Below are 24,906 nucleotides of genomic sequence, written 5' to 3'. Positions count from 1 at the left end.
TCCTCTATAGTCAATACAGGTGCGTAGCGAGCCATCTTTTTTTTTGACAAAGAAGAATCTGGCTCCAGCCGGGGAAGTAGACTTCCGGATGAATCCCCTGGCCAGATTCTCCTCTATGTACTCAGACATGGCCCGGGTTTCGGCCGCAGACAACGGATAAATACGCCCACGGGGTGGAGTGGCGCCAGGAACCAGGTCAATCGGGCAATCATATGGCCTATGAGGTGGCAATGTCTCTGCTTCCTTCTTACCAAAGACGTCAGCATAGGTCCAGTAAGGAGCCGGAAGACCGGGTAAGTTAGCTGGGGTAGGTGGAGGACGAACCGGACGAACCGGAACCAGGCAGGTCTTATGGCAGTCCGGCCCCCACCGGAATACTTCACCGGAATGCCAGTTCAACACGGGTTCGTGTGTTTGGAGCCAAGGTAGACCTAGCAATAGGGAGTGGGAGAGTCCGGGCAACACATGGAAGGAGATTACCTCAGAGTGCAGCATTCCCACCTGCAGGGTTATGGGTTCCGTGGCGAGCAGGATGGTCACCGGAAGGAGTCTTCCATCCACTAAGGCGACCGACAAGGGTTCAGCCAGAGACTTGGTGGGAATACGGTATTTCTCAACCAGGGACTGGGAGATGAGGTTTCCAGCGGATCCAGAATCCAGGTGGGCGAGTTCAAAGTGACGGGTCTCTCCCCAGGAGATAGATACAGACAAAGTCAGGGTTGGAGAGGATTTATTTTTGTCTAGGGCGACCTCTCAGAGCGGTCCTAGACACTGGAGTTTCCCGGCCTCGCCGGGCAGGAACGAATCAAGTGCTCCTTACTGCCACAATAGAAGCAGCTCCCCTTGGCTCGGCGAGACTCCTGGCGAGATTTGACCATCTTGGTCTGGTCGACCTGCATGGGCTCGGGTGAGTGTGCCCGGGGAGTGACAGAAGAGGAGACAGGTTTCTGGAAAGTAGGAGCTAGGCGGGGAAACCTTCTCTCTCGGGTGGTCTCTTTGGTGCGTTCTTGAAACCGGATGTCAATCCGGGTAGCCAACGACACCAGGTCATCCAGGGTGGTAGGAATATCCCGACCGGTGAGCTCATCTTTAATCTGACCGGAAAGGCCCTCCCAGAAGACGGACACCAGGGCCTCATTATCCCAGGCAAGCTCAGAAGCCAGGGTGCGGAACCGTATGGCATATTGGCCCACGGTGAGACTCCCTTGACGGAGACGTAGCAAAGAGGAGGCAGATGAGGTTTTTCGTCCCGGTTCATCGAAGACTCTCCGGAAAGCAATGAGGAAAGACGACAGGTCGGACACCAGGGGATCCCCTCTCTCCCACAGGGGATTAAGCCATGCCAGTGCCTCCCCAGTGAGATGGGACATGATGAATGCCACTTTGGCCCGGTCGGAGATAAAGTGGTGAGTCAAGAGTTCAAAGTGCAGGGTGCACTGGTTTATGAAGCCCCGAGCTTGAGCGGGGTCCCCTCCGAAGCGAGGAGGTGCAGACAGCCGGGGTCCGAGACAGGATGCCATGGTATTGGTGGGCAACGGTGCTGCCGGGGCGCGAGTCGTGACACTAGCGGTGGTTGCTGGTGGAGAAGACAGTGTGTCCAGGCGGGAGTTGACATTCCGCAGGTGGTTCAGGATGGACTCCTGCTGGGATCTCTGACGGGAGAGTTCATGGTATAGGTCAGAGAGCGAGGGAGCTTGGGTGCCACCGGGTTCCATGGCCCGAGCAAACTGTAACGGGTCTGGGAGGCGGAACCTCTGAGCTACTATACAAGGGGGCGGTCCTTGTAAGGGAGCGGGTGGCGACCAGGCAGGCAGTCACAGCAGGTGACCGGGACAGTCTCTAGAAGAACGGGCAGGAGGTCACGGCAAGTGACCGGGGCAGTCTCTGGATGTATGGGCAGATGGTCACGGCAAGTGACCGGGGCAGTCTCTGGGTGAACGGGCAGATGGTCACGGCAAGTGACCGGGGCAGTCTCTGGGTGAACGGGCAGATGGTCATGGCAAGTGACCGGGGCAGTCTCTGGGTAAAGGGTTGGTACGACCTGTGGCGGCTGATGGTAGACGTGAGCTCCCAGGTGAGCAGGCGAGAGTCTCTGGATAAACGGGTGGTCACAGCATGTGACGGCGGAGCCTCCAGGAAGACCAACAGACAGGCGGCAGATGAGCGCTCCCAGGTGAGCGGGCAGAAGTCTCTGGACAGGCGGGTGGTCACAGCACGTGACGGCAGAGCCTCCAGGTAGGCTAGCAGACAGGCAGCAGATGAGCGCTCCCAGGTGAGCGGGCAGGAGTCACTGGACAGGCAGGTGGTCACAGCATGTGACGGCAGAGCCTCCAGGTAGGCTAGCAGGCAGGTAGCAGGAGTGCGCTCCCAGGTGAGCGGGCAAGCTGGTCCATAGACAGACTGACAGGAGTAGTAAGGCAGACCGTCGGACCTCAGGCTAGCAGGCAGGTAGCAGGATATCAGGCAGGAATTAGACAGCAGACTGGCAGGAATCTGGCAGGTATCTGGCAGGTAACTGGCAACGGGACCTGAGGGCTGAAGCAGAGTAGTGAACAGTTCTACAACATCGCTCGGGCACCTCCATTTTGGAGGAGGTGCCTTTTATATGGGAGGTCCTCCGGCAATTGGCCGGGGACTCCTTAGGACGGCGCGCGCGGTCCCTTTAAGAGAGGGGGAGCGCGCGCGCGCTCTAAGCACACTGCCGGGGAAGGAGCGCGTGCCGGAAGCAGTGGGGAGAGCAGCGCTGGAGGACGCCGCGCCAGGAGCGGGGAGATGAGAGGGACGGCGTCTCTGCCTAGAACGGGGCAGAGACGCCGATGCTACATATTTCAATTAAAGGACTTTATTCTGGGTGTTTGTGGGTTTAGTAATGGGGGTGTCTTATAGACGCCTCTCCATTACTAACCTGGGCTTGATGTCAGCTGGCATTATAAGCTGACATCAACCCCAGCCCTATTACCCCACTGCCACAGCTACAGGGCAGTGGGAAGAGCGAGGCTAAGTGCCAGAATTGGCGCATCCTATGGATGCGCCATTTCTGGGGCGGCTGACGGCTGGTGTTTCTGACGCGCCCCCTGGGACATATTCCTTTTTGAGGGGAATACCCGGCACCGGATCAGATGGGGGGTTGTAGTCTCCGAGCGGCTGTGACCCGGTCCCGTGCCCAGGGCGTCAAGCTCAGTGTTATGTGTGGCAGTTCTACAGATGTTACTAAAGTTCTTTTGTGTCGACTACGCCACCCGTTGTGATGCGGTCACTGTGGCCGCCGCTGCAGCAGGGTCCGCTGAGGCTGATGGTGGATGCGCAGCTTGGTGGGATAACCCCCAACGGGAGGGGTATAGCCTCAGAGGGGACAGGCGCAGAGGATGGGGGTTGTGGTGGTGCGATGCAGCCGGCAATGAAGACAGACTCGGGTTGTGCAGTTAAGGGTGTTTACTTACTGCTGATGTTGTACTGGTCACTCCAGCTGCTAGTGACCACCCGAGCCGTGCTGCGTCCACCAGGTCCTGGATCCGGCCAACCCCCAAACAAGTCCGGAGCGTGGCCCTGAGCTCTCCCTCTGTCCTTTCTTCAGCCGTCCCCACCAGTGATTCACCTAGGTCCAGCTCCCTCGGGCCTTCTTTTGGGACACCCTTGGCCCTGGGTTCCCTGACCCTTCATGTGGTTTGCCTTCAGGGTGAATGTGGTGGGTGACCGTGACAGACACTGCCCACGGTCTCCGGTCTCTGGCTGGGGAATGTCTTTGCCCCCACCAGCTTGGGTTCCGGTACCCTCTTGCTGACTCCTCACCCGGTGCTCTAATTTGGGTTCTTGGGTCCCTTCAGTCTTCCCCCTCTGGGTCTTTCTCTGCTCCACTCTCTCTCTCTCCAGGGCTGCTGTTTCCTTCTCTCTCCTCTCCAACTGACTTGTTCTCAGCGTCTGACCCTGATCTAAGTTGGTGCCCTCCTTATATATCCCTCTATGTGTGAGCTCAGGTGACCAGCACCCAATGAGCTCCTATCACTACCCAGACTGCTCCCCCTATCTGCCCCTACACTACATGGGATGTACCACCCCCCTCCCACTCCAGCCAGGAACAGGCTCGGTTGTACCTGCACATTTCTAAGTGGGAGTACCGTCGGCCTGCTCCTCTGGAATGGGATGTATGTAGTGCATGCAGTCTATCTGAGCTCAGTTCCACACTCCTTCCTTACCCGGGAGTGGAATATCACACCTCTGGGTTGAGGTGCAATACCCCTGTAGCAGCCGAATCCTCAGGGTGCTACATTCCCCCCTGGTAAATCACAGCACGTCCTCGGGCTGTAAGACATAAAACACCAAAACATACAAAATTTTTATATGAACATATAAAACATATAAACATTATATATATATAAAACTTTTTATATAAACATTCTCGTAGACTTCTCTTGTCTCTGGTTCCTCCTCCGGACACTGTGCAACGTGTGTCCGGGAAAAGTGCGACAGTCTCTTAGAAAAATCTGGTTTTCTTATAAAACCGGTAGGGGGCGCTTTAGGACGCGCAACTATATACAGGGGAAGTTGAAAGTTGGCCGCTCTCAGTCCTCGGCCAGGTAGAGGGTAGGGAATGGCTGCTCACAGTCCTCAGCCTGTAGGATGAAGGGGTTAACGGGTAAACAGTTCCCTGGTCCCAACGGGGACTATTTTAGCAGCAACAGTTTCAGTTTCTATATACCCCGATTGGGTAACTATTTACAGCTCCTGCTCTGCCGCACTCAACGGCGTCTTCCTCCTGCTCTTTCTTGATATGATGTTTCTTCAGACCCGTCCGGGTCCTCTGGCTCCTCCTCTCCGTACCGCAACTCCTCCTCCGTCAAGCGGTGTACGTGGAGGGCGTAGGGTCCTTTGGCACACTTGTGCCGGGTGAAAGTGACCTCGTCTCCGACGTAGAGGTCACGGCCTTTGTGACCTTCCGGCAGGTGGGACTCGACGTCTCTGCGGGTCACAAAAACGTCACCGCGGTTGTTACGGTCCCGAATAAAGCCCCACCCATGCTGCGGGTTGAACTTTATCACTGTCCCGATGGTGCGGGGACAATGCGCTGCACGGGGGTTCCTCCTAGTCCGGCTCTTCTGCTCCGCGCTCTGGATTTGGGCCTGTTGTTCTCTGACCCGCCTCTCCTCCCGTTCTCTCTTAAACTCTGCCAGCTGTTAACGGCAACACTCTGTACGTTCAGCTGCGGCTGCCCGAGTTTCTCCGGTGAACCCCATCAAATCTTCTCCCGTGGGGTCCCACACGAATTGGGCTTCTGCTAGAGGAGGCGAGACCCGAGCCACGGGCTTCGGAGCCGGGATTAGGGGCTCACACAAGGGCCCTAGTCTTTGCTGCCGCTCCAACTCAGGGTACCCTTCGGGCCAGATGAAGGGCCGCCCGTCCGGCCATGTGAGCTGGCCGAAGAGGTCCTCCCCCAGGTGTGGCACCCTAGGTATTGCGGGCGCGGGCGCGGTGGTGGTGGCGCCCGGGTTGCCCAGGCCTTGCGGCCAGGCCTGGGGCACCTGGAAGGTGAAGGGCACCGTTAGGACGGCGGCGCCCTGGGCTACCTGGCCTTGCGGCCAGGCCGGAGGCTCCGCGGAGGTAGGGGGCGCTGTTGGTGGTGCGGCGCCCGGGGGTACTAGGCCTTGCGACCAGGCTGGTGGTAATTCCTGCTTTGTCACGCTCCGGGTCGGGGCGCGTGACGTCACAGGGGTCGCTGCGGTGGCTTCCGGTCGGGGCCTAGTCCATGGCGGTGACCTGGCGGCTACGGGCACAGCAGGGGGACTTTCGGGCTCTGCGACGGGGAGCTGGGGCAGGTGGGCGGTTTCTCGGCTTGGGGTATAAGCGTCCCCTTTACCTGCCTCCATGCGTTCGGCTCCCTCCTCGGCGCCGTCTCCGGCCTTGGGTCCTCCCGCGCCATCCTCAGAGGCGGTCTGCTTCCTCTTCCAGGGTAGCGTGCTCCGTTGACTGGTCTTTGCTTGCTGGGTCATCTCCTGGCCCCACTCCGCCAGTATCTCACGCTGTACCCGGGCCATCCTCCTTGCGAGGCCCTCCAGGGCAGTTTGTGCACACTCCCGGTCTCGGGGGAGCTGCGCTAGGATCTCCGCTAGACCTAGCGGGGTTGTGGACTCTAGCAGGCTCCTGACCATCGGGTCGGTGCTGCTCTGCTCGGCTTCCGGCAGGCTCCTGGCCAGCGGGCCGGTGCTGCTCTGCCCTCCTTCCTCGGTCTCTAGCAGACTCCTGGCCAGCGGGCCGGTGCTGTTCTGCTTTCTTTCCATCTCCGGGTGAGCTCCTCCGCTACTCCTTGTTAGACCTCTTGCCTCCGGGTGCGCTCGCTCCAGACTGCTCCAAGCGACACCCATCTTTTCTCTTCTCTTTCGTCTCCTCCCACTTCGAGGGCGGTCCCGGGGCAACTCGGTGACTGTCAGCTCCAGGGGGAGTTCTTTCACGCTGACAGACACCTCCAGCATCACAGTCTCTGTTGGTGGGGGCGGTTTCCACTTTTGGCGCCATTTTCTGTCCTGGCCCACGATGGGAGGTGGCCTCCTGCCCTCCTTTGGCACGCCCATAATGGCGTCCGCTGCTCTTCCAAGGCGGGAAATCTGCGGTTTTGGCGGGAATCGCTTCCCAGTGGCGGGAAACTCTGCAGATGGCGGGAACAAGTTGGAAATGGCGGACAATCGGCGGGAAACGACTGGTGATGGAGTCCGATGGCGTGGACCCTCCGGAACCGGCAGGAGTCTTCTTTCTGAGGTAAACTTGCACTTTTCTTCAGGCACGCAGTACCCGGGTGTTGCGGGCACGTAATCCTGCCGACTACGCCAAAGTTGACGCGCCCCCTGGGACATATTCCTTTTTGAGGGGAATACCCGGCACCGGATCAGATGGGGGGTTGTAGTCTCCGAGCGGCTGTGACCCGGTCCCGTGCCCAGGGCGTCAAGCTCAGTGTTATGTGTGGCAGTTCTACAGATGTTACTAAAGTTCTTTTGTGTCGACTACGCCACCCGTTGTGATGCGGTCACTGTGGCCGCCGCTGCAGCAGGGTCCGCTGAGGCTGATGGTGGATGCGCAGCTTGGTGGGATAACCCCCAACGGGAGGGGTATAGCCTCAGAGGGGACAGGCGCAGAGGATGGGGGTTGTGGTGGTGCGATGCAGCCGGCAATGAAGACAGACTCGGGTTGTGCAGTTAAGGGTGTTTACTTACTGCTGATGTTGTACTGGTCACTCCAGCTGCTAGTGACCACCCGAGCCGTGCTGCGTCCACCAGGTCCTGGATCCGGCCAACCCCCAAACAAGTCCGGAGCGTGGCCCTGAGCTCTCCCTCTGTCCTTTCTTCAGCCGTCCCCACCAGTGATTCACCTAGGTCCAGCTCCCTCGGGCCTTCTTTTGGGACACCCTTGGCCCTGGGTTCCCTGACCCTTCATGTGGTTTGCCTTCAGGGTGAATGTGGTGGGTGACCGTGACAGACACTGCCCACGGTCTCCGGTCTCTGGCTGGGGAATGTCTTTGCCCCCACCAGCTTGGGTTCCGGTACCCTCTTGCTGACTCCTCACCCGGTGCTCTAATTTGGGTTCTTGGGTCCCTTCAGTCTTCCCCCTCTGGGTCTTTCTCTGCTCCACTCTCTCTCTCTCCAGGGCTGCTGTTTCCTTCTCTCTCCTCTCCAACTGACTTGTTCTCAGCGTCTGACCCTGATCTAAGTTGGTGCCCTCCTTATATATCCCTCTATGTGTGAGCTCAGGTGACCAGCACCCAATGAGCTCCTATCACTACCCAGACTGCTCCCCCTATCTGCCCCTACACTACATGGGATGTACCACCCCCCTCCCACTCCAGCCAGGAACAGGCTCGGTTGTACCTGCACATTTCTAAGTGGGAGTACCGTCGGCCTGCTCCTCTGGAATGGGATGTATGTAGTGCATGCAGTCTATCTGAGCTCAGTTCCACACTCCTTCCTTACCCGGGAGTGGAATATCACACCTCTGGGTTGAGGTGCAATACCCCTGTAGCAGCCGAATCCTCAGGGTGCTACATTTCTAGCCTGGGAGGGGGCCAATATTCATGGCTCCCTTCCTGGGCTATTAATATCAGCCCCCAGCTGTCTGCCTAGCCTTTGCTAGCTATTAAATTAGGGGGGACTCCACGTCATTTTTTTGGGAGTCCCCCATTTTAATAGCTAGTAAAGGCTAGGTATTCAGCTGGGGGCTGATATTAATAGCCTGGGAAGCTCCGTGGGTATTACCCCCTTCCCAGGCTTCAAACATCTGCCCCAGCCGTCTGCTTAACCTCCGCTAGAGACTAAAATTAAGGGGAACCCCACGCCAATTTTTTTTTAAATAAATCCTTTATTTTAACATTAAATGACAAGTACAGTAACCAACACTATCACTGTACTTCATATATATGTGACTGACATGTTTCTATCTATCTAATCTATGTGTGATTCTCTATTCCTTCTATTCTAAATTGTCGGGTACCGATGCTGAATTGCCGGCTGGCTTTCTTAAAGAGACGGTGCATGAAAACACTTTTATTTTTAAAAAAAAATCCTTTACACTAAATGACAAGTACAGTAAGCAACACTGTCACTGTACTTCATATATATGTGACTGACATGTTTCTATCTATCTAATCTATGTGTGAAGCTCTATTCTGTCTGTTATAAATTGTCGGGTACCGCTGCTGAATTGCCGGCCGGCTTTTTTAAAGAGACGGTGCATGAAAACACTATTATTTTTTTTAATAAATCCTTTACACTAAATGACAAGTACAGTAAGCAACACTGTCACTGTACTTCATATATATGTGACTGACATGTTTCTATCTATCTAATCTATGTGTGAAGCTCTATTCTTTCTGTTGTAAATTGTCGGGTACCGGTGTATGCCGCTGATGAATTGCCGGCTTTTCGCATAATACATTCTACATTATTCTTAGTTGTTTTACTTCATGTAGAATTAACCTACAAGGAAAGAAAGGGTTTATTTTCATTCCGATATTAGTGTCCCATTGACTTGCATTGGTTTCCGGTATCGGAATCGGCGATATCCGATACTTTTTGAGTATCGGTCCGATCCAATCCGATACGATATTTCCTGATATCGGAAGGTATCGCTCAACACTACTTAGGATAAAAGACAAAAAATAATCTAGATTTGCAGACAGGTGTTTTTTGCTGTTGCCTCTCCTCAGTGCAAAACAAGAGATCTGATTTGTCTGTTTGAGAGACCTCTAACAAAGACCAGCCACTTTCTTATACAGAGACAGAGAACAGAGACCAGCCCCGCTTCTTGACAAAGACCAGCCCCATATCTTCTAGAGACAAAAACCAGCCCCACTTCTTGTACTGAGACAGACCATGAAGAAATAAGGAGGCGCTGATGGGCTGGTCACTTAGCAGCGGTGAATTAGGAGACACAAACCACTATGTGTCAGTAGGTGGGGGTAGCAGATTACAGTCAGTGGTAATTCATGCTCGGGTAGTGAAAAACAGACTCCGGGTTAGAAGTAAAATGTTAGTCTTTATTTAGAGTAATAAAATATAAATGTATAAGGTTATAAATAGTAAAAAGATAATATAAAAATGTTATAAAAGGTTGCTCTTAGGTACAGGGCTTCAGCACACAATAGGGTGCATATACATAGGGGAGAGGTCGGTGAGAAGGTATAGCGATACTGGTTTTGATGGGAGAGGGTTTTCGGTTTGGCCCAGAAGTTGAGGACCTGTGGAGAGAAGAGCTGTTTTAGATTTAGGTATAGGGAGTACTCGTCTATGGAGATCAGGGTTTGATCAGGGTTTGATAGTTACCTGGTCTGATGGGTTAATAGGTAATTGGATGTGGACTGGTTATTCCGTCTCAGGGAGTCCTGGAAATGGGCCCTGTAATACAGAGCAGGGGTTAGTATCTCACGTGGCTTAGGGGCTCTGGTAGATAGTGATGACCTCAATACCTGTGCAGGGTGATGGTGGTCCTGGTTGAGGTGGTTAGGTTGGTGGCAGGGAATTGACCTGCTCAGTGACCTTGCTTCAGTGGTGGTTGTGCCCTTCGAGGATAGCAAAGTATATACACTGTGTTCCAAATTATTATGCAAATAATATTTTCTCAGATTTTCCCAAATTACCTATATGAATTGCAGTCATTGTAATTTTCCAGTCAAATAACTATTCGAGTACAATTGAAAGGTTTTTGTACAAACTGCCTATGATAACAGTATATTTTTAAAAAAATAAAACACTCAAACTGCACTCAAAATGCATGTTCCAAATTATTATGCACAGCAGAGTTTTCAACCTTTTCATTTTAATAAAGAACAAAAAATGGTAATTTTTGAAATTATAAGCATTAGCAGGTTATTACAAACTGAAATCAAACAGTTTTCAACTCAAAACTTTATTCTAGGTGATGTAACATTTGCACATTGGACCGCTTGTTCGAAAGGAGCTTCTGAACTCTCTCGTCCATTGAATTTGTCAGGTTTTGGATGGTTTCTGCTTTAATTGTTTTGCATGAGGACAGAATACCCGCCCAGAGCTGTTGCTTAGATGTGAACTGCCTCCTGCCATCATAGACACTCCTTTTGATGATGCTCCAGAGGTTCTCAATGGGGTTGAGGTCAGGGGAGCATGGGTGCCACACCATAAGTTTGTCCCCTTTTATGCCCATAGCAGCCAGAGATGCAGATGTGTTATGTGCAGCATGAGACGGGGCATTATCATGCATGAAATGATCTCGATCGTCCAGATGGATGGAGTGGAGGATGGCTGGTTGATAGACACCCCATGCAAACACGGCTACGGCGCTAACAAGGAGGAGGTGGAGTAATGTTTTGGGCTAGAATCATGGGGAGAGAGATTGTTGGCCCTTTTAGGATCCCTGAAGGGGTAAAGATGAACTCCATAATGTATGTTGAGTTTCTCAAACAGCACTTCCTTCCATGGTTCAAGAAGAAGAACCGTGTATTCCGCAGCAAGATCATTTTCATGCATGATAATGCCCCGTCTCATGCTGCACATAACACATCTGCATCTCTGGCTGCTCTAGGCATAAAAGGGGACAAACTTATGGTGTGGCACCCATGCTCCCCTGACCTCAACCCCATTGAGAACCCTGGTCATCACTATACAGGAACCACAGTACCGATGAGACACAGTACCACAAATAAGCAAATTTATTTGTTATAAATTTACATCCAGTTACCTTAGAGGTGACATCTTCTCTGATTGGAGCCGTTCACATCCCTTTTGTCTCCATGAAGTATAGATGCCATGATGAGATTTCATGCTCAGAGCTCATCTCTGCAGACCTCCCTTTTCTCAGTCTTCAGGAGCACTTCCCGACATGAAGCTCTTAAAAATAAGAGTATCATTATACTGCCCAATAAATAACTCCCATGCTGCACCCCTGAATAAATAATTGTTATGCGTCCTTCTCAAAATGTCCACACACACACTGCCCTTCTAAAAAATATCTCCCCATACTGCCCTTCTTGATAATATTCCCTTGCGCTGCCTCTCTGCAAAATATCCTCCTCTACGCTGCCCCTCTCCAAAATATCCCCCCTCACACACACACTGCCCTTCAGAATAAAGTATCCCACCCACTGCCTCTCACAAAACTGTGCCCCCTTTCACAATTGTTCCCCCATTATGTGCCATAACCCCCTCCCTCACTCATCCACATTGATAAAACATTTAATCTTCGGCTCCGTCGGTGCCCGACGTGTCTCTGCGGCACTAGCAACAGTGTGATAATGTCAGCAGCGTGCTGACCTCAACACGCTGCTGCACGTCGGGGCGGGCTGACTAGTGGCCCTCTGTCCCAGTCCCCATGCCACACTATTCAAATGTATTCATGGAAGGAGGGAGCGGGGTCTCCTGGACATCTCAGCGGGGTCTCCTAGACATCTCAGCGGGCCTGATATAGAGGCTTGATCTATCGTCACCTCCACTCTCTCTTCAGCACCATGCACACCAGGCAGCATTAGTTTGCCTTGTGCCCACAATCGCGCTGCAAAACTGAAATCAGCAGAACAAGGGGGTGGCACAGAACAGCACAGCATGCCGCCACCTGGTCCTGCTGATTTCAGCTGTGCAGCACAATCATGTGTGCAAGTCAAGTTAATGCCGCCTGGTGTGCATGCTGCTGGAAAGAGAGTGGAGGTGATCAAGCGGCCCACTACAGGGTCTGGCCCTTTTGGCATTTGCCAGGAATGCCAGATGGTCAGACCTGGGTGGAAGAGAGGTAAATGATGTGGAGGGAGCCCAAAGGCCCGCATGATAGTCATGAGCGAAACACTCCGCCGAGTGGGGGAGGGCACAAGCTCTTGAGGCCAGCCTTCAGGGATACCTTTCAGTCTCACATTGTTCCGCCTGCCTCCATTTTACTGATCATTCAGGAGGAATGCAAAGTCTTTTAATTGAGTACTGGATCTCTCATATTCTTCTCCAAGGTAGAAAATCTCTTTGCTAGTGTGGCACCCCAGGGGTCTGGTTTCCACAGTAACAGCAATGTTATGTCTGAGAGCAGGTGGGAGGTCTCTTGGTCAGGGATCCTATGCATGCCACACCTCCTGCCCAGTCCTGGGAGGGGAAGAACTTCCCCTATATAAACCTAGGGCTGAGGCAGGGTTAGTGTGTAGAGAAGAAGTAGAGACAGAGAAGAGAAGCAGATATAGGAAAAGAACATCAGGAGCTCTGTGGGAGCAGTGCTATAAGGAGTCAGGGGCTGGCAGCTGCAGAGCTCGCCCTGACGGAGAAGCTATCACCGGACCCGGAGTCCGAGGCTGTGGGGACTAATCTTTACCCAGCAGCAGAAACCGCCCGGCAGGGGATTTCAGGTCCTCTGGCCAAGAAACCCGAAGGCACGGTCACACGCGTGGGACCAGCACCGCCGTCGTGGAGCGGACGCCACTAGAAGGCCCCGAGTCACCGGCCATACGGGTGAGCACCACACGGTACACTCAGGGACGTGGGCTACTTATACCCGCCTCTAGCAAGGTAGCCAGAAGAGTACAGTCAGTTTGGGAGGCCTACAACTCCGCCTGGCCAGGGGAGATCCCATCTGCTCAAGGACTGACCAGGCCCCGATCGCTAGCCAGTACTCCGGGAGGGTCTATCTTTATCACCAGTAAAGACCCTGAACTACACCGCATCGTCTCTGAGTGATTCCTGCTACCCCCATCATCCACGTCGGCTGCCCTGAGGCCATACCCCTCCCGTTGGGGGTGATACTATCACGCTGCACAATCCTACCACCGGCCTCAGCGGTCTGCCCTGCAGCGGCAGCTCCTTCGCTGCATTCAACGAGTGGCGTAGTCGTCCAACATCTACCGCTAATACATCGCCGCTCAGTTTGACTCCCTGGGCACGGACCGGGTCACCGCCACGAGACTACAACCCTCAACAGATCCGGCTCCGGGTAAGCTCCCGTGCGCGCGATGCCGCGCGACGAAGACCCAGGGGCGCGTCACTAGGAACTTGTTTGCCGGTTCAGATGCAAAGATTCTATTATCAGAAGACCCCAGTTCCCCGTGTATAACATTAAGCGCTTGCTGCTGGGATAGTTCAATTCTTGATACAATTGAGTCCAGGTATTTATTTGTGGGGAGAGCCATCATTAAATCTCTCACAACTAGTGATGAGCGAGCATGCTCGCCACTGCTCGGTACTCGCCCGAGCATCTCAGTACTCGAGATGCTCGGAGCTCGCCGAGGACTTGCGTGATGCTCAGGCGGGAGCTCGGGTCTCCTCCCTGCATGTTTAGCGCTATTTAGAGTGCCAATCAACATGCAGGGATTGCCTGCCACTCACTGTAATACCGCAGCCATGCTGGTTGTGGCATTACATTACATTGGGATCGTTGCTCGGGTCGAGCACCCGAGTATCATGATGTGTTCGGCCCGAGCTTCGAGCACCCGAGCATTTTAGTGCTCGCTCATCACTACTCACGACCTGAAAGTCCAGTTGCATACTTTGTGATCGTGGGGGAGGGGAAGGAGCTGGGCAGCTGCCCCCTTGTAGTGTGTTGTAGTATCCTCCATGAGAATACCCCCATACCAGGAGATGTATTGCGGACTAAGATTGTGTTTCTTTCTCTCTCTTCCTAAGGTGCGAACAGAGCAGGAGCCGAGGACGCCATCTCTAACTCATAGTGACCCGCCGGTGTCATCTCTGCCTCCGAGCGGGACGTGGACGGAGCTGCTGAAGAAAGGAATCGCTGCATGTTTCTGAGAGTTCTCATTGTCAAAGGCGAGGAGACCAAAGATCCTCTCTTTTTCCCTGGCGTCACCAGACTACAGCCCCAGCAGGACAGATAAATAACACAGCCGGCCAAGGAGCTCCAGAGAAACACGACCTCACTCCTTCATGGCCAGACCATGCCCCCGAATATTTTTTACTTTGATCTCTATTCTCATGCATTGCAGAACTCGTGTATTGCAGTGCCTGAGACCTGACTCTGAGTCAGTGAGTTCTAACAGGCCACCGTACCCTAGGGTCAGTGGTGTACCGCCAATGGCGGCAGACCATGCGACTTCTATGGGGCCCGTGAGCCGGGGGGCTCCATAGCAGTCCAGGGGTGGACATACCGACGCTGGTGCAGCTGCGCCGGGTCCCTAACATACAGCTGCACCAAGGGGCCCGCAAGGTGCAGCTGCTCCCTGCATGTGGCGGTAAGTGAGCGATCCCTGGAGCTCTGCTGCTGTCAGGTGGAGAATAGCAGCGGAGCTGGAGTGTTCGTCCTCTGTTTCCTCCCTGACCCTGGCGCGCGTAGCTTGATGACGTCATCATGCAGCGCGCGCCTGGGTCAGGAAGAAAGCTGCCAGCAACCAGGAGGATGCTGAGGTAAGATTTTTTTTTGTTTTTTTTTTTTTACTGAAACGCTGGGGAGGGGAGGTGGGGGGAGAGCAATGGTGTGATGGTGGGGCTGGGGAGAGCAATAATGGGGCTGATGGGGCTGGGGAGAGGAGTGATGGGGCTGGGAAGGGCAATAATGGGGCTGATGGGGCTGGGGAGAGCAATAATGGGGCTGGGGAGAGAAATAATGGGGTTGTTGGGCTGGGGAGACCAATATTGGGGCTGATGGGGCTGGGGAGAGGAATGATGGGGCTGGGGAGAGGAATGATGGGGCTGGGAAGAGCAATAGTGGGGCTGGGAAGAGCAATAATGGGGCTTGGGAGAGGAATGATGGGGCTGGGGAGAGGAATGATGAGGTTGATGGGGCTGGGGAGAGGAATAATGGGATGGTGGGTCTGGGGAGAGCAATTATGGGGCTGGGGAGAGGAATGACGGGGGCTGGGGAGAGCAATGATGGGGATGGTGGGGCTGGGATGAGCAATAATAGGGCTGGGAAGAGGAATAATGGAGTTGATGGGGCTGGAGAGAGAAATGATGGGATGATAGGGCTGGGGAGAGGGATAATGGGGCTGATGGGGCTGGTGAGAGCAATTATGGGGCTGGGGAGAGCAATAATGGGGCTGATGGGGCCAGAGAGAGGAATGATGGGTCTGATAGGGCCGGGAAGAGGAATGATGGGGCTGATGGGGCCAGAAGAGCAATAATGGGGCTGATGGCACTGGGGAGAGGAATAATGGGATAGTGGGGCTGGGGAGAGCAATAATGGGGCTGATGGGGCCGGGGAGAGGAATGATGGGGCTGATAGGGCCGGGAAGAGGAATAATGGGGCTGCTGGGGCTGGGGAGAGCAATAATGGGGCCGATGGGGCTGGGAAGAGCAATAATGGGACTGATGGGGCTGGGGAGAGGAATGATGGGGCTGGGGAGAGGAATGATGGTGTTGATGGGTCTGGGAAGAGCAATGGGGCTGATAGGGCTGTGGAGAGGAATGATGGGGCTGGTAAGAGCAATGATGGGGCTGGGAAGAGCAATAATGAGGCTGGTAAGAGCAATGATGGGGGTGCTGGGAGAGAGCAATGATGGAGGTGCTGGCACAGAGCAATGATGGGGGGCTGGGAGAGAGCAATGATGGCGGTGCTGGGACAGAGCAATGATGGGGTTGCAGGGACAGAGCAATGATGGGGGCTGGGAGAGAGCAATGATGGAGGTGCTGGGACAGAGCAATGATGGGGTGCTGAGAGAGAGCAATGATGGGGTGCTGGGACTGAGCAATGACGGGGGTGCTGGGACAGAGCAATGACGGGGGTGCTGGGACAGAGCAATGACAGGGGTGCTGGGACAGAGCAATGATGGGGGTGCTCAGAGAGAGCAATGATGGAGGTGGTGGGAGAGAGCAATGATGGGGGTGCTGGGAGAGAGCAATTATGGGGGTTTCACTTTGTACTGTGAAGCCTTGTATGTTTTCCGTGTGCACATAGCCTTACAATTAATTGGGTAGAGTCACAGAGACTGAATAATTTATATTATTGACCGGTGCAGATTATAGTTAATGGGGGGCACAGTGCTGCTTATCACTTTATATTTTGAATAGCTATTGAACCCGTTCTACGCCCGGGTGGCGAGCATTTTTATTGGTATATGGTCTCGCATGCTGGTATGTGCTGCCTCCATCCTGTCCCCACCATCCAATCCCGGTATGCGTGGCTCCCCTCATCCCCGATCCTGGTTTGCGTGGCTCCCCTCATCCCCTATCACAGTATGCGTGGCTCCCCTCATCCCCAATCCCGGTATGCGTGGCTCCCCTCATCCCCATTTCCGGTATGCGTGGCTCCCCCCATCCCCATTTCCGGTATGCGTGGCTCCCCTCATCCCCATTTCCAGTATGCGTGGCTCCCCTCAACCCTATTTCCGGTATGCGTGGCTCCCCTCATCCCCATTTCCGGTATGCGTGGCTCCCCTCATCCCCATTTCCGGTATGCGTGGCTCCCCTCATCCCCACTTCCGGTATGCGTGGCTCCCCTCATCCCCATTTCCGGTATGCGTGGCTCCCCTCATCCCCATTTCCAGTATGCGTGGCTCCCCTCATCCCCATTTCCAGTATGCGTGGCTCCCCTCATCCCAATTTCCAGTATGCGTGGCTCCCCTCATCCCCATTTCCGGTATGCGTGGCTCCCCTCATCTCCATTTCCGGTATGCGTGGCTCCCCTCATCCCCATTTCCGGTATGCGTGGCTCCCCTCATCCCTATTTCCGGTATGCGTGGCTCCCCTCATCCCCATTTCCGGTATGCGTGGCTCCCCTCATCCCCATTTCCGGTATGCGTGGCTCCCCTCATCCCCATTTCCAGTATGCGTGGCTCCCCTCATCCCCATTTCCGGTATGCGTGGCTCACCTCATCCCCATTTCCGGTATGCGTGGCTCCCCTCATCCCCAATCCCGGTATGCGTGGCTCCCCTCATCCCCGATCCCGGTATGCGTGACTCCCCTCATCCCCATTTCCGGTATGCGTGGCTCCCCTCATCCCCATTTCCGGTATGCGTGGCTCCCCTCATCCCTATTTCCGGTATGCATGGCTCCCCTCATCCCCATTTTCGGTATGCGTGGCTCCCCTCATCCCCATTTCCGGTATGCGTGGCTCCCCTCATCCCCATGTCCGGTATGCGTGGCTCCCCTCATCCCTATTTCCGGTATGCGTGGCTCCCCTCATCCCCATTTTCGGTATGCGTGGCTCCCCTCATCCCCATTTCCGGTATGCGTGGCTCCCCTCATCCCCATTTCCGGTATGCGTGGCTCCCCTCATCCCTATTTCCGGTATGCGTGGCTCCCCTCATCCCCATTTCCGGTATGCGTGGCTCCCCTCATCCCTATTTCCGGTATGCGTGGCTCCCCTCATCCCCATTTTCGGTATGCGTGGCTCCCCTCATTCCTATTTCCGGTATGCCTGGCTCCCCTCATGCCCATTTCCGGTATGCATGGCTCCCCTCATCCCCACTTCCGGTATGCGTGGCTCCCCTCATCCCCATTTCCGGTATGCGTTGCTCCCCTCATCCCCATTTCCAGTATGCGTGGCTCCCCTCATCCCCATTTCCAGTATGCGTGGCTCCCCTCATCCCCATTTCCGGTATGCGTGGCTCCCCTCATCCCCATTTCCAGTATGCATGGCTCCCCTCATCCCCATTTCCGGTATGCGTGGCTCACCTCATCCCCATTTCCGGTATGCGTGGCTCCCCTCATCCCCAATCCCGGTATGCGTGGCTCCCCTCATCCCCGATCCCGGTATGCGTGACTCTCCTCATCCCCATTTCCGGTATGCGTGGCTCCCCTCATCCCCATTTCCGGTATGCGTGACTCCCCTCATCCCTATTTCCGGTATGCATGGCTCCCCTCATCCCCATTTTCGGTATGCGTGGCTCCCCTCATCCCCATTTCTGGTATGCGTGGCTCCCCTCATCCCCATGTCTGGTATGCGTGGCTCCCCTCATCCCTATTTCTGGTATGCGTGGCTCCCCTCATCCCCATTTCCGGTATGCGTGGCTCCCCTCATCCCCATTTCCGGTATGCGTGGCTCCCCTCATCCCCATTTCCGGTATGCGTGGCTCCCCTCATCCCCATTTCCGGTATGCGTGGCTCCCCTCATCCCCATTTCCGGTATGCGTGGCTCCCCTCATCCCCATTTCCGGTATGCGTGGCTCCCCTCATTCCCATTTCCGGTATGCGTGGCTCCCCTCATCCCCATTTCCGGTATGCGTGGCTCCCCTCATCCCCATTTCCGGTATGCGTGGCTCTCCTCATCCCCATTTTCGGCATGCGTGGCTCCCCTCATCCCCATTTCCGGTATGCGTGGCTCCCCTCATCCCCATTTCCGGTATGCGTGGCTCTCCTCATCCCCATTTTCGGCATGCGTGGCTCCCCTCATCCCCATTTCCGGTATGCGTGGCTCCCCTCATCCCCATTTCCGGTATGCGTGGCTCCCCTCATCCCCATTTCCGGTATGCGTGGCTCCCCTCATCCCCATTTCCGGTATGCGTGGCTCCCCTCATCCCCATTTCCGGTATGCGTGGCTCCCCTCATCCCCATTTCCGGTATGCGTGGCTCCCCTCATCCCCATTTCCGGTATGCGTGGCTCCCCTCATCCCCATTTCCGGTATGCGTGGCTCCCCTCATCCCCATTTCCGGTATGCGTGGCTCCCCTCATCCCCATTTCCGGTATGCGTGGCTCTCCTCATCCCCATTTTCGGCATGCGTGGCTCCCCTCATCCCCATTTCCGGTATGCGTGGCTCCCCTCATCCCCATTTCCAGTATGCGTGGCTCCCCTCATCCCCATTTCCGGTATGCGTGGCTCCCCTCATCCCCATTTCCGGTATGCGTGGCTCTCCTCATCCCCATTTTCGGCATGCGTGGCTCCCCTCATCCCCATTTCCGGTATGCGTGGCTCCCCTCATCCCCATTTCCGGTATGCGTGGCTCTCCTCATCCCCATTTTCGGCATGCGTGGCTCCCCTCATCCCCATTTCCGGTATGCGTGGCTCCCCTCATCCCCATTTCCGGTATGCGTGGCTCCTTTCATCCCCATTTCCGGTATGTGTGGCTCCCCTCATCCCCATTTCCGGTATGCGTGACTCCCCTCATCCCCATTTCCGGTATGCGTGGCTCCCCTCATCCCCATTTCCGGTATGCGTGGCTCCCCTCATCCCCATTTCCGGTATGCGTGGCTCCCCTCATCCCCATTTCCGGTATGCGTGGCTCCCCTCATCCCCATTTCCGGTATGCGTGGCTCCCCTCATCCCCATTTCCGGTATGCGTGGCTCCCCTCATCCCCATTTCCGGTATGCGTGGCTCTCCTCATCCCCATTTTCGGCATGCGTGGCTCCCCTCATCCCCATTTCCGGTATGCGTGGCTCCCCTCATCCCCATTTCCGGTATGCGTGGCTCCCCTCATCCCCATTTCCGGTATGCGTGGCTCCCCTCATCCCCATGTCCGGTATGCGTGGCTCTCCTCATCCCCATTTTCGGCATGCGTGGCTCCCCTCATCCCCATTTCCGGTATGCGTGGCTCCCCTCATCCCCATTTCCGGTATGCGTGGCTCTCCTCATCCCCATTTTCGGCATGCGTGGCTCCCCTCATCCCCATTTCCGGTATGCGTGGCTCCCCTCATCCCCATTTCCGGTATGCGTGGCTCCTTTCATCCCCATTTCCGGTATGTGTGGCTCCCCTCATCCCCATTTCCGGTATGCGTGACTCCCCTCATCCCCATTTCCGGTATGCGTGGCTCCCCTCATCCCCATTTCCGGTATGCGTGGCTCCCCTCATCCCCATTTCCGGTATGCGTGGCTCCCCTCATCCCCAATTCCGATTTGCGTGGCTCCCCTCATCCCCAATCCTGGTATACGTGGCACCCCTCATCCCTATCCTGGTGTGTATGGTATCCCTCATCCTGGTATGCATGGCACCCTATCCCTCACTCCCAATCCCGGTATGCGTGGCACCCCTCACCCCCAATCCCGATATGCGTGGCACCCCTCACCCCCAATCCTGGTATGCGTGGCACCCCTCACCCCCCAATCCTGGTATATGTGGCCTTTTCAATCCCCAAATCCTGGTATGTGTGGCCTCCTCAATCCCCAAATCCTGGTATGTGTGGCCTCCTCAACCCCCCAATCCTGGTATGTGTGGCCTCCTCAATCCCCCATTCCTGGAATGTGTGGCCTTCTCAACCCCCCAATTCTGGTATGTGTGGGCTCCTCAATCCCCCATTCCTGGTATGTGTGGCCTCCTCAATCCCCCATTCCTGGTATGTGTGGCCTCCTCAATCCCCAAATCCTGGTATGTGTGGCCTTCTCAATCCCCAAATCCTGGTATGTGTGGCCTCCTCAATCCCCCATTCCTGGTATGTGTGGCCTCCTCAATCGAAGTATCCTGGTATGTGTGGCCTCCTCAATCCCCTAATCCCTGGTATGTGTGGCCTCCTTAATCCACTAATCCCTGGTATGTGTGGCCTCCTCAACCCCCAAATCCTGGTATGTGTGGCCTCCTCAATCCCCAAATCCTGGTATGTGTGGCCTCCTCAATCCCCCATTCCTGGTATGTGTGGCCTCCTCAATCCCCCATTCCTGGTATGTGTGCCCCCCTCATCCACCAATGACTGCACACATAAAACAATAAACACTTATACTCACTTTCCCTCCTCACCTCTGCTCCAGCGCTGAGTCCTGTCTGCAGCAGCTCATGTCGGCATCTGAGCTGCGTGTGCTCTCAGAAGCCGAGGTGAGCAGTTGCCAGCACATTCACTCCTCTCCATGCTGGGACTATGGGCGTGGAGAAGCGTGAATATGCTTTCTCTTTAGCGGCGGCCACTGACAGCAGGAGCCGGGGCTCAGCGCTCCTCCGTGCCCGCTACTAAAGAGAATGAATATTCCGTCTTCTCCACGCCCATGGGAGTGGCCTCAGAGGGAATATTCATGTCCCTTTAGCAGCGGGCACACATGATAGCTGCTTCAGCGGCCACTGTATGTGTCCTCTCCTCCACTGCCGCAACCCGCTCCTCTGCCGCCGCAACCTCCTACTCACCTATCCTCCTCGTTCCCACGCTGCTTGGGGCCCTCACGAGCCCCCTCCGGCCACGGGCCCCATAGCAGTGGCGTGGTCTGCCGCCATTGGCGGTACGCCACTGTCTTACCTGTAACGGCTGGATGCGGTCTTCTGTCTGGAGCCAGACTGCGCGTCACGAATGCGCAGTCTATCGAGGCTTCAGACAGAGACCCGCATGCCGCCTTATATTATAGATTACTAAGTGGTTAATAGTATATTAATGGGGGGGGGGTTACATATCTGTATTCGAGGACGCAGAGCGGGGGAGACACATGTATGCATACAATATGTGACCTTGCCATTTTCTAGGCTGGAGATCATCGTGACAAGACGAGTCGTGGCTGGGAGATGTGGACATGAAGGTCTGACCAGATGGAGAAGAAGCAGCAGAAACCGGCTGTGATCATATGACACGTCAGCGGTAAGTGCCTGGATGTAAATATTATTCTGTATCTGCACTGTGTGACTTGGAGTGATAATGTTATCTGTAAAATCCCTTAGGCTGCATTCTCACATTTGTGTGAAATGTCCGTGTGCTGCCAGATTTTTTTATGGGATGGTCCACAGACTCGTAGAGTTTTACAGATCCATTCACACATCCATGAAAATCACGGATCTGAGAATAAGATCTAAGAGGGTCAGAGAATGTCCTGTTCTGATCCGATTTTGAGGATTATAATAGGACATGCTGAATGCGTCGGTAAAACAGGGCAGCACACTGACACTGCACACAGATGCAGGAATGTAGCCTTATTATATATAGCATACTCCCTTAGTATAAAGTGTACTCACTTATTATGTATAGCGCCATCCTTAGTTATATAGTTTCCTCTTTTATTATGTATAACACCCTCCCTTATTACCTACCATCCTCTCTAGCTCTAGGGGCTCACAGTTGGGGGATCATACTGTGTTGGGGTCAGCATACTTTGCCCTGGGAGTTGAGGTGGGGTATAGTAGGGTCATTATACTGCGTATGTGGAGGAATTCACCATGGGGGTATCATACTGTGTTTGGGGGGCCCTTTTCTTGGCATCACACTTTATGGGGCAATGAAAGAGAGATCTAGGACTTCAGCAGGAGGAAAATTACTATGTAAAGGATGGAAAGTTGTGAGATCTGATCTTTGGTGACCCCGACTATTATTTACATTTTCTTTTGGGGGGAGGGCCCAATTAGAGCTTCTGCTATGGGGCCCCATGATTCCTATGTACGCCCCTGCCTGGGGTCATCATATGACCTCAGGGTAACATGGCAATGATAGGCACCCGCCATTACGAACGCGGGGGAAGCGATCCTGACAAAAGAGGTCTTTTAACCCCCTTTTAACCACTTAGATTGGCAGTTGTATTAAAGGGGTTAATCGGCCCCGATCATTTCCAAAACCGATTGGGCAGATGTTGCAGAGCATCAGCTGTCAACCGCAGGAATTGCGCCCATGGCGGGTCGCTATTCACTTATTCCTGGCCGCCATTCTAAAACGGCGATCCGGAATAAGTTCCCTTACCAATTGCAGTTTTAATGCGTATTGGCGGTCATTAAGGGGTTAATCATTTTCTAACTCCTACTTGTGTCCATTTAATTTAAAAATTTTTTTATTATAATAAAAAAATAATAATAAAACAAAAGCGCATTTTCACAAAAGAAAGGAAAAGAATAATCTCAGACCACTGAAAAAATACAACTAAAGTAAACTTATTTTCAAATAAATATTTAAATAGAGTTGAAAATTCATATTGGCCGGAGACTTTCTATAATCCTATCTCCCCATCAGTAATGTAAAGCAACATTATGCAGTGGGTACTCAACTCTATCCACCTATACGTGCATACTAAGATCCAAAAACCACTTGCAAATCATATATAAAAACAAAACTCTTTATTAAATATATTTAAAATACATAACAATATGCGGCATCAAAAGACAACCACATGGAGGTGAGGAAAGAGAAAATTCAAGAAACAGTAGGTGAAATGGTCCAGGGTAAGGTCCAGCTGTCATATACATATATGTTGTAGAGATAATGTAACAGTTGCCCACCGTAAAAAACAGAAGGGTCAGCAATAACCCCCTTCCTCCAAATTATGTGGTCATAGTGGAGTGAGCGAATAATGTCCACTTATCAATCACAGCTCAAAAATATATGTATCCCCTCAAAGTGCCTGTACAAATCACCTATATGGAAAGCAGTATACCATATTGCAAAGATTATCCTCCCCAAATCACCAAAGGGGAGCGGGTATAATGATGACACTATACTGCTTCACCAGAGCCAACCATGAGCAACCGCCTGCATAAGGCAGACTATCGTAATGTAAGCAGCTTACCTATGTGAGCTTGTGCACATCTGGACCACCACCAAAGAACACCCTGACGCACATTTCACACTCTCTTGGCTTTCTCAAGGGGAGTGTTTGAAGAGTAAAGTCCCATCCTATTTGTACCCGTTACAAAGGTATGTGCGCCAATAAACGCAGCGCATGTTTGTGCCGTCCCTGTGTCCCAGGTGCATATGGTTCCGGCACTCCTTTCTGGTATGGATCAGGGGAAATCCCCATTAGACGTTATCGGTGCATACCGGAAGTGACGGAGGCCTTCACCAATGCAGGGATTGACAGGTTTTGCGCGCATGTGCATGCTGGCGCCATCTTAACGGAGTCCCATGTACGCTGCCATCTTGCCAGGTCCATATCCAAATATTCACATATATGCAGGTGAACCCATATGCACAGAACATGTCACATAACCTAACACACACAAGGTAAGTCCATCCGTACCCACCAATCATACAATATATTGTGAAAACCATATATGTACATATAGAGAATATCTTCATATCGTGCAAGGCAATTTATCAGGGTGTTCCAAGAACAAATAACCACTACCAAGGTCCAAGGGTATTGAAAATGCAATTATCTCCTAACACCATTACTATCCCCGTACAGCAAACCAAAGGCAATATAGACGGTATACCAAAAGATCAAGTCTGATGGTGAACTATCCTCCCATAGTCATAAATTTACCATCATTGAATATTAGTACTAATCAAACCACAAGTCTTTGTCCCAGTGTGCTGAATCAGTAAGCGATAGACAATTAGAGCACTGTACACCTAGACCCAATTAAAGTCAGAAAAGTCCCAAAATATTGTAACATCTTCGTATATTTCAGGTTGACGGATGACACTCTCAGTCACGGAAATATAACATCATCACTCCGACCATGGCGTCCGGCTGACACGCATCTCTCTTCCAAGGTAAGTAGGTCCGGTATTCAGTAGAACAATTGGAGCTGTATATACAAATTCTTTACTATAATCAAGAAAGGAAGAAAAAGGAAAAATTAAAAAAGGGCACAGAACTTAAAACGCAGAGATCACAGGAAAGGCGAGAAACTAAGCTTCTCATTCAGCCCACATGGGGACATTGTTCCCAAATCAACAAGCCATTTCGGCTCCGGCTGAGCCAGTGCTT

Source organism: Phyllobates terribilis, unplaced genomic scaffold (assembly GCF_046119375.1).
Source record: "Phyllobates terribilis strain yellow unplaced genomic scaffold, ASM4611937v1 Scaffold_7__3_contigs__length_470593459, whole genome shotgun sequence".
Lineage (NCBI taxonomy): Eukaryota > Metazoa > Chordata > Amphibia > Anura > Dendrobatidae > Phyllobates > Phyllobates terribilis.
Note: the sequence above shows the minus strand (reverse complement) of the source record.